This window comes from Eptesicus fuscus, chromosome 10 (genome assembly GCF_027574615.1).
Source record: "Eptesicus fuscus isolate TK198812 chromosome 10, DD_ASM_mEF_20220401, whole genome shotgun sequence".
NCBI lineage: Eukaryota > Metazoa > Chordata > Mammalia > Chiroptera > Vespertilionidae > Eptesicus > Eptesicus fuscus.
In genome coordinates, this window is record NC_072482.1 from 12,540,437 (window position 1) to 12,553,186 (window position 12,750).

The 12,750-nt window shown below is 44.7% G+C and overlaps 1 protein-coding gene across 1 annotated transcript in view; it reads left to right on the forward strand.

The window, feature by feature from the left end:
- Positions 1–1,703: 1,703 nt before the first annotated feature.
- The window catches only part of BICRAL (BICRA like chromatin remodeling complex associated protein), an 81,895-nt gene continuing 70,848 nt past the window's right edge, over positions 1,704–12,750 (forward strand). The window contains exon 1 of the mRNA XM_054721803.1: positions 1,704–1,895. The gene's annotated coding sequence lies outside the window, so the exon portion shown is untranslated. The remainder of the gene's footprint in view (positions 1,896–12,750) is intronic.

Sequence of the window (12,750 nt, forward strand, 5' to 3'; positions counted from 1 at the left end):
CTGAAATCCATTAATATTTCATTAGACTATGGAGCAACAGCTGTAAAACTTGCTTGGTGGGTCCTAATTGCAATGAATAATGGACTCTTTTGATATGTAATTCTTCAAAATGGGCATTATAATTAAATTCCAACCAATCCAAAGGCACTTTAAAATATGTTTAGAAATTTCCCTAGCCAATTAGAAAACTGGTTGGTCCAACTGTCAAGTGTAGAGAAATATGATAATTTATGCAAAGACTACTGTTCCAGGAAGGCCTTGGCTGGCTGTGAAACACGTGAGAAAACACCTCAGTGATACTATGTGATACAAAATCACTGAATGTATTTGTAAGGAAAGTTTAAATACAGCACATACATTGTAAAGGACAGAATGGCAGTTACTAGAACAAGATATGGCTTGGTTTTGTTTTAAGATGTTCTGACTTGCATATGACAACATTGTATGCTAACCTTGACATTTAATTTGTACAAAATAGTATAGTTACAGTATCCTTATATAAGCAAGCAAGATGTGCTACCATTGCCTTTTTTAATGCTAAGGGAATAGAGAAACCAAACAATAATTTCATGTAAATAATTTAAATCTAGGGATAATTTTCTTTAGAACTCACTAAATATTTGGGGAACATGGCTTTGAACAGTCTGTTTATTGCAGGACCTCATTGCTGTATGTACAAAGTAATTTAAAATAATTTTGAAACATTTCTGGGGCTTATGTATTTTTAAAAATCTTAATCACATGCTTATGCAACTCATCCTTTATCCTTGATGTTTATTTAAACTAAAAGACAACAACAAACCCCCGACTGTATTTTCGTGGGAATTTACAGGAAAAATAAATGCAGTTAATCTAGACCACAAAGGCATCCTCCCCCAATCCACACTATCATAGTTAACACTAACTTAAATGCTCTCAGTGTGCTAGATGGTTTATGGGGACTCTCAACAACGAGATGCGAGATTTAAAATGGGCGTTAATTACACTCAAAAGGTTGGGGGATTATGTAATGAAAGTTCCACAAATGTGGTGATAAAGGATATCTACATATAAAGAGAAGGGAGTTGGATGTTTTGAGAGCGACTTAGTTCTACACCTTCATCTTGGCCACTCAAGTTTTGTTTTTTCTGTTTACTGTTGACACACAGGTTTCATAGACAAGGTTTTACAGCATTTCGGAATGGAAAGAGGATGTTGCAAAAGAAAGCTTAGTACATTTAAAAGTTAGGATGAATGGGTTATTTGCCAAATAACATAAAAGTGACGTTTTAGTTTTGTAAAAAAGCATATGCAAAAAAGTATTTATTGGGCTTGTTCTAATTGGAGTTCTAAACAAATATTTTTTTTTTGTTTTTACCCCACCCCCCCCCCCGCCAAGCTAAAACGAGTGAACGTGTGTGTGTGTGTGTGTGTGTGTGTGTGTGTGTGTGTGCAGGGCGCCTGCAGAGAATAGCACGTTATGTTGTAGATTTTAATTTTTTTAAAGGGCCAAATAAACCAGTACATTTCTGAAGTTAGCAAAAAAATCCCAAAGGAAACAGGAATTAACATCTTTGGAGCTCGATTAAAAATTTTTTTTAATTAAAAAAATCCTAATCTTCACATTTTTTTTTTTTTTTTTGCTAGGCGAGAACCGAAGTTTGGAGGTAGACGAGCAGGCGAGCGTTTGCCCGGGCGCAGAGCATGAAGGCCGGGCGGGCGCGGGGAGCGGGCGCCCGCCGCCCGGCGCGGGGGTGAGCGAGAGAGAGAGAGCGGAGCGCGTGTGGCCGGCGCCGCTCGGCCGGGAGCTCCCGCGCCCGCGCCCCGCGCCCCGCGCCCGCCGCCGCCGCCGCCGCCGCCGCCCCTGGTGCGATGGCGCAGAAACCCCGTTGACAAGGCACTGCTTTTTCATGACGGTGAGTTTCCCTTTGAGTGTATTATAATTTTGTGATAAAAATTTCAAGGAGAGAAAAAAAAAACCACACAACCTCCTTCCTCTGCCTCTTCCCTTCGGGGAGGGGACCGGCGCGGGAGGGGGGCCTGGGGATCGCTCTCCAGCAGACAGAAAAGAAAGAGGAGCAAATTAAACACCGAGTTGCCAAAACCAGGATATTAGGTTTCAGCCCAGAGAGCTATTGGCTAAGGCTGTGTTTTTTTTTTGGGGGGGGGTGGGTTTGTGGGTGGGTGATGGTGGTGGTGGGTGGATGTTTAATGGACACGGAGGACAGGGGAGCCGAGTGTTGATGCCTTTCCCAGCGCCGCCCGGGCCCGGGAAGACCAAGTTCAGTGTCTCGGGCGGGGGCGCGGGCCGGCGGCGGGGCCGGGCCGGGGGCGCCGCGGCGGAGTGGGGGGGCCCGGCGCCTTTTTTTTTTTTTTTTCCCCGCGGATGCAAATTTCTGGAGCGGGGAGAGGGAGAGCCCGGGAAGGGGGTGGCGTGGCGGTTGGCGGCGGGGCGCAGAGGGGAGGGAAGCCTTTAATGACTCATTGATTGAGCCGGTTTAAAATTAGTCGTGTGCGCGAGTGTGAGTGCTTTCCGCCCCCCGAGCCGCCGGGCGCGGGAAGGCGGGCGCGGCGGGCGCGGGAGGACGGCGCGGGGCCGGGCAGGGAGGGCTGGTGACGGCGGCGGGAAGGAAAATCGGCTCCCAATCTCCTCCCCTCGGCTCCCCCCGCGGCTCCCTTCTCTCTCGGAAGCGCTTGGGTGTGAACCGCATTTTCTTTCTTCTCCGCAAAATGGACCCCGCGCCTCGGCAGGGGGAGGGAGAGGGCGGCGGCGGGGAAGGGTCGTTTTCCACCGCGGCTTCCTCTCGCCGCCGGTGCGGGCGGCCGCGGCGCGGAGCCGGCCGGCGGCGCTGGGAGAGCTCGGGCCGCCCGCCCGGCCCCCGGCCCCCGGCCCGCTTCTCGGCCCGCGCCTGCCGCCGGCCCTTCCCCGCCGGCCCCGAGCACCGCCAGCACCGCGCCGGCCCCACCAGCCCGCGGCGGCTTGGACCCGCGGCCCGGCCGGGCGCCTCCTGCGGGGACCGCGGCGGCCGGAGCGGGGAGGCTGGCGGCGCTCTGCGGGCCGATGCGGTTCGGCCCCCCGAGTCGCCCCGAGCGCGGGGTCTGGCGCGGGGCGGCGGCGGCGGTTGGAGGTGCTAAGATGGCGCTGGGCCTGGCCGGTCGCCAGGGCTGGTGGCGCAGTTGCTCCGCGGGCGCCATCTTCCCCGGCGGCGCGGGCGGCGCCCTCGGTGGGCACCTCGCCGGCCCGGGGCCGAGGGTTCGGGGCGAGGGGCAGCCGCGCTCCGGGGGCTGGAAGCTGCCGCTGGGCCGGGCCTGCGTGGCTGCCCCTCCCCGGGCCCCCGGGTCCCCGGGCCCCAAGGCCGCCGGCTTCACCCCACCGTGTGCGAAGGGCTGCGCGCGGCCCGGCGGCCGCCGGGGTCCCTCCCCGAGCCCGCTCCCCGGGCCGACAGCGGGCGAGGGGCCCCGGCCTCCGTGCGGCCTGGACCGGACGCTCGGTCTCCGCGGCCTGGCTCGCCGGGCGGTGAGCCTGTCCCTCCGCGGCCGGTGAAGGCGGAGAGCGAGGCAGGCCCGGTTACGGCCGCAGAAAGCTGCCCAGGCCGTGGCCGCGGCCTCCCAGCGACCGGGTTCTCCGTAGCGACTCTGCGTTGGTTTCATTTTTTTAGTTGGTGGTATTTTACAATAAACCCGGAGAGACATTTATCTGCGTATCAGATTGTGGGTAGGCACTGGGTTCCAGGGATTTGAACTTCTTGTTGGCTTTTAAATGAGCTATTCACATCGGCAGCAAATTGAGCGTCTTAGAACAACCTTCCTCTCTCTCTCTCTCTCTAAAATCAATAGAAATATTAAAAACAAGAACAAGCAAACAAGACTCCCTGTGTTGTAGGGAGTCTCTTTCTCGCCAGTATGAGGCTTCTCAGGCCCCTGACTCGCTCCCTGAGCTGTTTGCTTCAAAGCATCCATTGCGAGTCCGTCCCGCGGTAGCCCCACGCCGAGAGGGACAGGACTGAGCTTCGTGTACATCGTTATGGAAAGGTGATTGGGGGGAGGAAGAAAGTCTGCCAAGCTGTGCTCTCTTTAGGAGTCCACAGAGATGGGACGTAGATAGTTAATTTCCAGTGGATAAAAGTAACATAGTGGCAGCCAGTGTGTCCCTATGTTTAAAAAAACATTCACTATACGGTATAGCATCCCGAGAGCTGGGCTTGGTGCTTTATTTAATTCCTGTTTATCCTATCAGCCCAGCAATAATGGTCTTATTCTCTATTTACCAGGTAAAAATGACATTGGGTTCAAAAAAGCCAATATTCTTGGCTCTGCACCTATGGTGTCCAAATCTGAGCAATAGAATCCACTGGTGTGTGTGTATGGGGGGGGGGAGGGAATAGAATCCACTGGGGAGATGTTTTTAAAGAGATTTGCAACATCACCTCTTCATTTGTTAGGGCCATTGGTTTCTTTCCCAAAGGTCCAAATGGGTTAAATAATCTGAGTTTTAAGCTGACTCTTCAATTTCCAACTTCTTGATACCCCTAACTCTCTCCAATTTTGGAATTCTGGCCCACCCAGGACCTCCTGCATCTGAATAGGTCAGGGTCAGTGTTAGGACAAAGCTCTCCAGTGACCAGTGTGTACCGCACTGCCCTGGCTGCTGGCTCTTTAGTTGGACCACGAGGCTTGGTCCATATCATTCTGAGTTTCAGCAGTTTATTGCATCATTCTCATTTTAATTTTTCTCCTGTAGCTGCCATTTATCAAAGTGTCAAAACTTTCCTTACAGAAAGGTGGCTTAGGTATCCTGTGATTTTAAAATCTCAGTACATTTTTAAAAGCCTGTCATTCTAGTGAGAAGTTAACAAACAGACTTCTAGGTCTAGATGGGGCAGCTAGCTTACTCAAGACAATTATGCAACAAAAATAGAGTTGAATGTGGGATTGATAAATTAGGAATAGGTTAGAAAAGATCCTAAAGTACTAGTAAAAGCCTAAAGATAAATCCTTGGAAGAAAGGGTGTGTTTTTTTCTGAATTTTGAATTTTGTCTTTTGGGTTTTGGTTGGGGAAGTAGGATGGGGAAGTTATTCTAAACAGGAGCCTGATAAGAAGAGTCCGCATCAGGTCACAGCAGGTCAGGAAGAACCACCAGCAATGACTGGCCAGCCTGACCAAAATGAGAACCAAGTCAGTGATGAAATCATGAACTTCTCTGGATTGAGGACCTCATACTTACTTTGTGCTTTCCTTTCTTTATTCTCAAATCACTGTTGTGTTTAGTAATTGCTAGGGGAAATGGTTGAGGACTTTGACTTCTTGATGTAAAAATTATATGCCCACATTTTAAAATGTGTGTAAGGAGCCGCTATTGAATACCTGTGTGCAGTCTAGACCAGTGGGTGGTGGAGCTCTGGTCTTTGCCTCTGTGGCTTTTCTCCCCTTGTTTTTCATGGTAAATGCCAAAGTAATTATATTCTTTGACTAAAATCCAAGTAAGCTTGAAAGGAAGGGAAATCTAAAATAAACCTGCTGAGAGGGACACAGTAGCTTCTTTATTCTAAAGTAGCCTTTAGTGGAATTCAAGACAGACAGGATCTCTGCCCTCAGGGAATTTACAGTACAGTGGGGAAAACAGGAAATAAGTAAACAAACAAGATAATCACAGATTAAGAAAAATTATTGGAAGTTAATAAGCTGGTGAATCTAAAGGAGTGCGTTATGGGAAATGACTGGCCAGTAGGAGTCAAGGAGCGTCCCTTTGAAGAGGTGACACTGAGTTGGGACTTGAAGTATGAGCTTGTGCTGGCCGCGTGGAAGCTGGGAAGACATTCCTGCCCGGGAACCAGTGCCAAGACTGGAAAGGCCCAATGGTCATGGGTGTTAGAGAGGAGCAGGAGGAGTAAGATGGTGGTGGAGAGATCCTACAGGGCCTTGTGTGAGGCAGAACAGGGGGTTGGGGATTTTATTTTAATGAGAATGAGCAGCTTTTGAAGGGCTTTCATTGGGGCAGTGATGTGTTTTCATTTTTAAACATCACTGGCTTCTGTGTGAAGCAAGAGAGGAAGCAGGGAGGCTACTGGAATAGCTCTTGGTTGATGGTATCTTAGTACTGGAGATGGAGCAGAGTAGATGTTGGGTTCAGATATTTTGGGGGTGGAATCAGAAGTATTTACTGGATGGGTTGGCTGTGGAGGGAGAGAGGAATCAAGGATGCCTTCATGATTCTGGCCTAAGCCTTGGGGGCTGATGGTGACATTTGCTGGTTGAAGACTGGAAGAGGAACAGGTTGGGTGGGAGTGGGGGAGACAAGAATTCTGTGCAGAACTTGTAATGTTTTTAAATATTTGTGAGACATCCAAGTGAAAAGTCAAGTAGGCAGTGCATACTCAAGTTGAGCTGAGAGGAGCAGACATAAATTTTGGGACTCACTAGCATACACATGGTACAGTATGTCATGGAACTGGTTGAGATTATTTGTGATCATAAAGGCCTTAAGGTCAAGCTATAAAACACTTGCAGTGGCTAAAGGAGACTGAAAAGGTTCGGCCATTAAAGTGGGAGAGTGAGTTACCCTTTTCAAGAAAGGGGCTGATCCCTCTGCCGAATGCTGCCGAGAAGTTAAACCATGAGGATAGAGAAATATCCGTTTGGATTTGGCCACGTGGAGGTGGCTGTTTTGACAAGTAGCTTCAGTGTCATATGGGGTTGGAAGCCGGATTGGATCACATCGAGAGTGGGAAGTGAATGAGGACCGCTTGTTGAGGAAGTTTTGTTGTAAAAGTGAAGCACAGCAGTGATTGGGGAGAGAAGTGAGGTCAAAGATCTTTAAAAACATTGATGGGAAATAGGAGAGTATATTCAAATAGGCTAATGAGAATAGCCAGGAGGGAGAGACTAAGACAGAAGAGAGATAAGACTACCAAAAGAGCAGACTTCTTTTTTCTTTTAATATATATTTTTATTGATTTCAGAGAGGAAGGGAGAGGGAGAGAGAAACATCAATGATGAGAGAACCACTGATTCGGCTGCCTCCTGCACGCCCCACACGGGATTGAGTCCGCAACCAGTGCATGGGCCCCGGGGGAATCAAACCTTGACCTCCTGGTTCATAGGTCGACATTCAACCACTGAGCAGAATTCTTGGGAAGGTGAGAAAGAATTCAAAACACAAGAGGAGGGTCTGCCTTTGGTGGGAGCAAGAAGACTTGCAGTATAGCAAGAGAGAAGGCAGAGAATGTGGACACAAATGCAGGGTTTATGAATTGCAAGTAGAATATATGGTTTCTGTTTTCTTAGTGAAGTCTGGGGCAAGGCTAGCAACTTAAAGGAAGAAGGGGTGGGATGGCTTGATGTGAGAAGGACACCTCACCTGGGACAGCAGGACACTGGAAACCGAGGTAGGATTGCTGGGCATTTTTGAATGCCTGGCTGTGGCTTGGGTCTGAATTTAAGGTGAAATCAGTCAACATGTTAGTGCATGGTTTTCTGCCAGCACCATTCAGCTGTAGGAAGGAAACAGAGGTGGCAGGACATCACTTCAACCAAGAGTGGAGTTTTGCCTCCCAGGTGTGACAGGAAGAGAGGAGACGGGAAGTGGAGGTTGGTTGCAATGGTGAACCCTGGAATGCTAGCCAGGAAGCAAAGCAAGAGGAGCTAATGGGGGTGGAGCCATGTATCTTCACCATGAAAATCATTCTTGGTTAAAAATGAGTTAATGGGCACAGAATTTCAGTTTGGGATGATGAAAAAGTTCTGGAGCTGGATAGTGGTAAGAGTCGCCCAGCCATGTGAATTTAATGCCACTGAACTGTACACTTAAAAATGGTAACTCTTGTCTGTATAGTTTACCACAGTAAAAAAATTAACATGTAAACATTGTGGCAGGTACATGTTCTTTCCATACTGCCTTAGGCTATTGCAAAGTACTGTATTTTCTATGGAAGAAAGTAGCCTTACAAATCAAATCTCAACATACTAAGACTAAAGAGGCACTAGTCCCTCATATCATGGTCCCACACTTGAGTGTGGGGTGGGGCCCAGGAATCTTACGTTATTTGTTTCTCTGTTCACTGATTTATTTTAGGCCTTTAGCATAGCATTTAAAACAAGCTGGGCACTCCGTAAACATTTGCTGACTAAATACTAGAGCACGCGGGCAGAGTAGAATGATGGGAACCAAAGGGAATCAGGTTCCAGAGACAGGTGGAGGTCAACCATGTCTTATCCCATTAGAGGGCTGTGTGAGAAAAAGAATAAGCAAGACCATTGATGTGATTGTTTTCAGCATTTGACATTCTGATCTCTGCAGGTGATGAGAAAAATCAAATTATTTGGGGAGTGGAGAGAGAAATAACTTTTTCCTTTTTTTAAATTGAATTTATTGGGGTGATAGTGGTTAATAAAATTATATAGGTTTCAGGGGTACAATGGGAATAAGTATTGGGAAATCATTTTTTAAAGATTCAAACAATACCAAGTGGAAGTGTGTAGCACTCTTAACCTCCCTTTCTCCATTCTTTCCTCTGCATCTGCTGTCATTTGTGAGGGTCCTCTGTTCGCCAATTGTCTACAGAATAAGTAATAGTAATGTGAAATTAGAGGACAGGAGAGTAGGGTAGATGAAAGGACTCAGAACAGATGTCTACAATCTTCACTGAGAAGATAGCAAGGACATATGGCAGGGCAAAGGCAAAAGTTTTGAGTTTAAGGAAAGAGGAGTAAATTTGCAGAATGTATCAGATGTGGGGGAAATGGATAAAAGAAATGGTACTTAGCTGGGATGAGGTAGTGTGAATTGGTAACACCAAATCCATCTATCTGCATGAAACTGTTCTCACGTGATGAATAACGTTCTGTATTAGAAGTGGTGAGTACAGTGGGTGAGGGGCTGGCAGAAAGTGGTTAAACAAGTGTGGTGAGTGGGAGGGCTCGCAGAAAAGGAATGCCTGTGGACTCTAAAGGCAGGCCCTACATTGGAACCTTGTAAGTAGTATCTCGATGAATGGGGATGGAGCCCAGGATGTGGCTCTGCTGGGGCGCCTTGCCCATTTGGAGCGCAGTTCAAGAGGTGGGAGGTTGTTGACATATGTTGTAAGGGAAGGTGGAAGAAAGAGTCTTGGGGAGAAGCAGTTGGGGGCTTTGCTCTATTTTTCCTTACCTCCTATGTACCTCAGTTCAGGAAAAGATCCTGAGACCTCCTGAGCCAGGTCCCCTTAATCCTAACCAACTTTAATTTATATAGTTGTGATGTTTAAATTACAAATTTCTTTTAAATAAAGTTGTAAAGTTGAACATTTTCTGTTTTTGTGGGTTCTTTGGCTATCTTGAAAACACAAACACGTATATTACCTGCATAAAAACCCTAAGTGTGTGGGAATGAGGTAAGAAAGGTATTGCCTTTCTAGAAAAGGCTTATTTCAGCTCAACAAAATCCAGGATGCTTCACTGTGTCATCAGCAATTAAACTTTGTGTCCTAACCTGTGGTTGAAACAATTTCACAGGGAAAACAAAATGGGGGAAAGAGAAATATTTGTCAGACCTTAATATTATTTCAAGCACTAATGGGTTCAATATTATTAAATTCTCACAACAACCTTGTAGATCGGTTTTGTCTTCGTTTTCTAGATAATAAAACAGGTTTAGAAAGGATAACTTGCTCAAAATTACATTATTGTGGGTCAGAGCTGGAATTTGAATATATACCTCAGACCCATGCATCATACATTTTGCCATTGGTGTTAATCCCATGTATAAATTTAATCTACAAATAACTGCCTACCAGGTAAACAAACACTTTGAGGTCTTAAAATTGGATAACCTTTGTTTCAATAGGAGGAACAGGGAAAAGTAGTCATTTAATGGCTAAATAAAAATTGTGACAAAAAAAAAATCTCTTAAGTGGATAGTCAAATTTTATGTCAAAGCAGTTGTTCTGCCCCTTCTAAAGATAATTCAGTTTTTATTTGCATAATATGGTGAGTCAAACTTGGGGACCATTGTAGCTCCATATTTGATAGCAATCATGGATTATGAATCATATCTTTCACTTAAAAATGTTAATTGGAAGATACTCTAAAATAAGACCTTTTAGATTGATACTGCATAGCTCATATTATCCTTTTGTTTGAAATATTGTCAATATAAGCACAGTAATTATAGTATAGATTTGGGAGGAAAGTATTTGAAATATACTGTGATTTGCTTTAAAGAAACGTTATTTTAAAGAGGCCATATTGTAGGTTGAATATAAGGCATATTTACTCAGTTGTAGCCAGTAAGAAGACAACATGTCAAAATGAATAATTTTTTTTCTTTTTACTCTACAAGAAAGCTTAGCCTTGATAGGCAACAGTAGTAAAAGGTCTAGAAACATTCTCACTGAGGATCCTTGAGTTCACTAGGGCTGACTTAGATCTTGAATATTATGGCACTCACTGTACAGTCTGAGCTAGTTCTTCATGCCAGGCTGCAAGAACGAACTTGAATTTTTCTCGCCCAGTGAAAACCAACCCTTTCACCACTTACTAGTTGTAAGCCTAATTTAGGGAGATAAAGAATTCCAAAATCTTGTGGGAAGTGTATTATGGGAGAAAATTTCAAAATTTGTTATGAAGACAAATATTTTGAATGTCAGTAAGGAGTTTTGGATCTGCTATTGTATGTATTGAAATAAACCATCTTTAGAAGTTGCAGTATATTTTATTTTTTAATCTTATGCCAATATTTATTATACAAAAGCAGAGGTAAATATTTTGATACAGAGAAGAAATCCACAATATGACCACTAGAGGAAAACAAAGGACATTCAGACCTTCAAGATTTAGACACAGACATGGTGGAATATAGATGCTGTTCCGGCAGGAACCAACATTCTTAAGTTCCCATGCTTGCAGTATATTTTAGATAGGACTTATTTTATTGTAATTTTTTTTAAAAAGACAAATTAATTTATCTGATTTCTTGGTTAAGTTTTTTTTTTTTATTCTAGAATTGATAGTACTCTTTAGAAAATATTTTATAGTGTTTGGGCCACCCTATCAGTGGATTTTTAGCAATAATGTTTTTTCCTTTTTATTGAATTTATTGGGGTGACACTGGTTCACAAAATTATACAGATTTCAGGTGCACAATTCCACAACACATCATCTGTACACTGTATTGTGTGTTCACCACCCCAAGTCAAGTCTCCTATCACCATTTATCCCCCCTATAAGCTCCTCCACCTCTCCCCAACCCCCTCCCTCCACAATCCTCACACTGTTGTCCATGAGTTTTTTCTCTCTTTTTTCTTTTTTTCTCAATCCCCTAGCCCCGTGGTCGGCAAACTGCGGCTCGCGAGCCACATGCAGCTCTTTGGCCCCTTGAGTGTGGCTCTTCTACAAATTACCACGGCCTGGGCGAGTCTATTTTGAAGAAGTGGCGTTAGAAGAAGTTTAAGTTTAAAAAATTTGGCTCTCAAAAGAAATTTCAATCGTTATACTGTTGATACTTGGCTCTGTTGACTAATGAGTTTGCTGACCACTGCCCTAGCCCTTAGCAATAATTTTTAAAGCCTTAAGTATTTCCCCTGAATTAAAAAGAAAAGCTATATTTGTTGAGTTTTAGTGCAATGTACATGAAAGTTTTATAAAATAACAGAGTAGTTTATAATTTACTCTTCAGAAATCATTTCTTTTTTAAAAATGTTTTTATTCATTTCAGAGAGAGGAAGGGAGAGGGAGAGAGAGGAACATCGATGTGAGAGAGACACATTGATTGGTTGCCTTCTGCACATGCCCCAACAAGGGCAGGGTATTGAGCCTGCAACTGAGGTACCTGCCCTTAACCAGAATCGAACCTGAGACCCTTCAGTCTGTGACTCTCTATCCACTGAGTCAAACCGCCTAGTGCCAGAAATCATTTCTTAATAAATAATAGAAATAGAGAAAGCTGGATGCCATTTTGAGAGATTAAATTTAAAATCTTTACATTTGTGTTTGGCAAACAAAGGTATTAATACAAAGTTAGACAACTAACAAGCATTTCAAGGGGCAATGCCCAGTCTTGGAAGGAAATACTTGGGAATGTAAAATGGACATTGTGCTGCACAAAATACCTACTGCACACCAGAGAAAATGCGTTTCCTTTTTTTATATTTTGTGAGTAGTAATATATCACTGTACATTCTTTTTGCATTTGCACTGTAATGTTAAAGTTTTAAGGTTAAATTAGACATATAATCAATTAAATTAGTGGAAGTCATGTAGGGGTCTTTTTACAGGTCTTCCCCTCCCGTCCTTACAGAGAATTGTGCGTGTGCTACAGCTGGATGCCTGAAAAGACCTTCATCTAATGTCAGCAAGTTGTCCGAACTGTTTTTCAAAAATACATTAGTTCTGTGAATACATGTGTAGTATGAATTTAGATAAATTGTTTCATAGCATACGTATTCTTCATTAGTTAGATGCTCCCAGCTAGAACTTTCTGCTATCATTAGATCAAAAAATGTGACATGAAACCTATTTGACATTAACTTTTTTTGTCACATACCACATAAATTCCCAACTGATAATTATTATTTAAAATACATTCTGTTTCAAATTACCTTACGATCAGAATGTTACCTTGGGCTTGACTCTTAAGAATGTCTTCATGCCCTAGTGGATAGAACCAAAGGGTCCTGGGTTCGATTTTGATCAAGGGCACGTACCTTGGTTGCAGGCTTCTCCCCAGCCCGGCCCTGGTCGGGGCTCATGTGGGAGGCAACCAATTGATGTGCTTCTCTCACATCCATATTTCTCT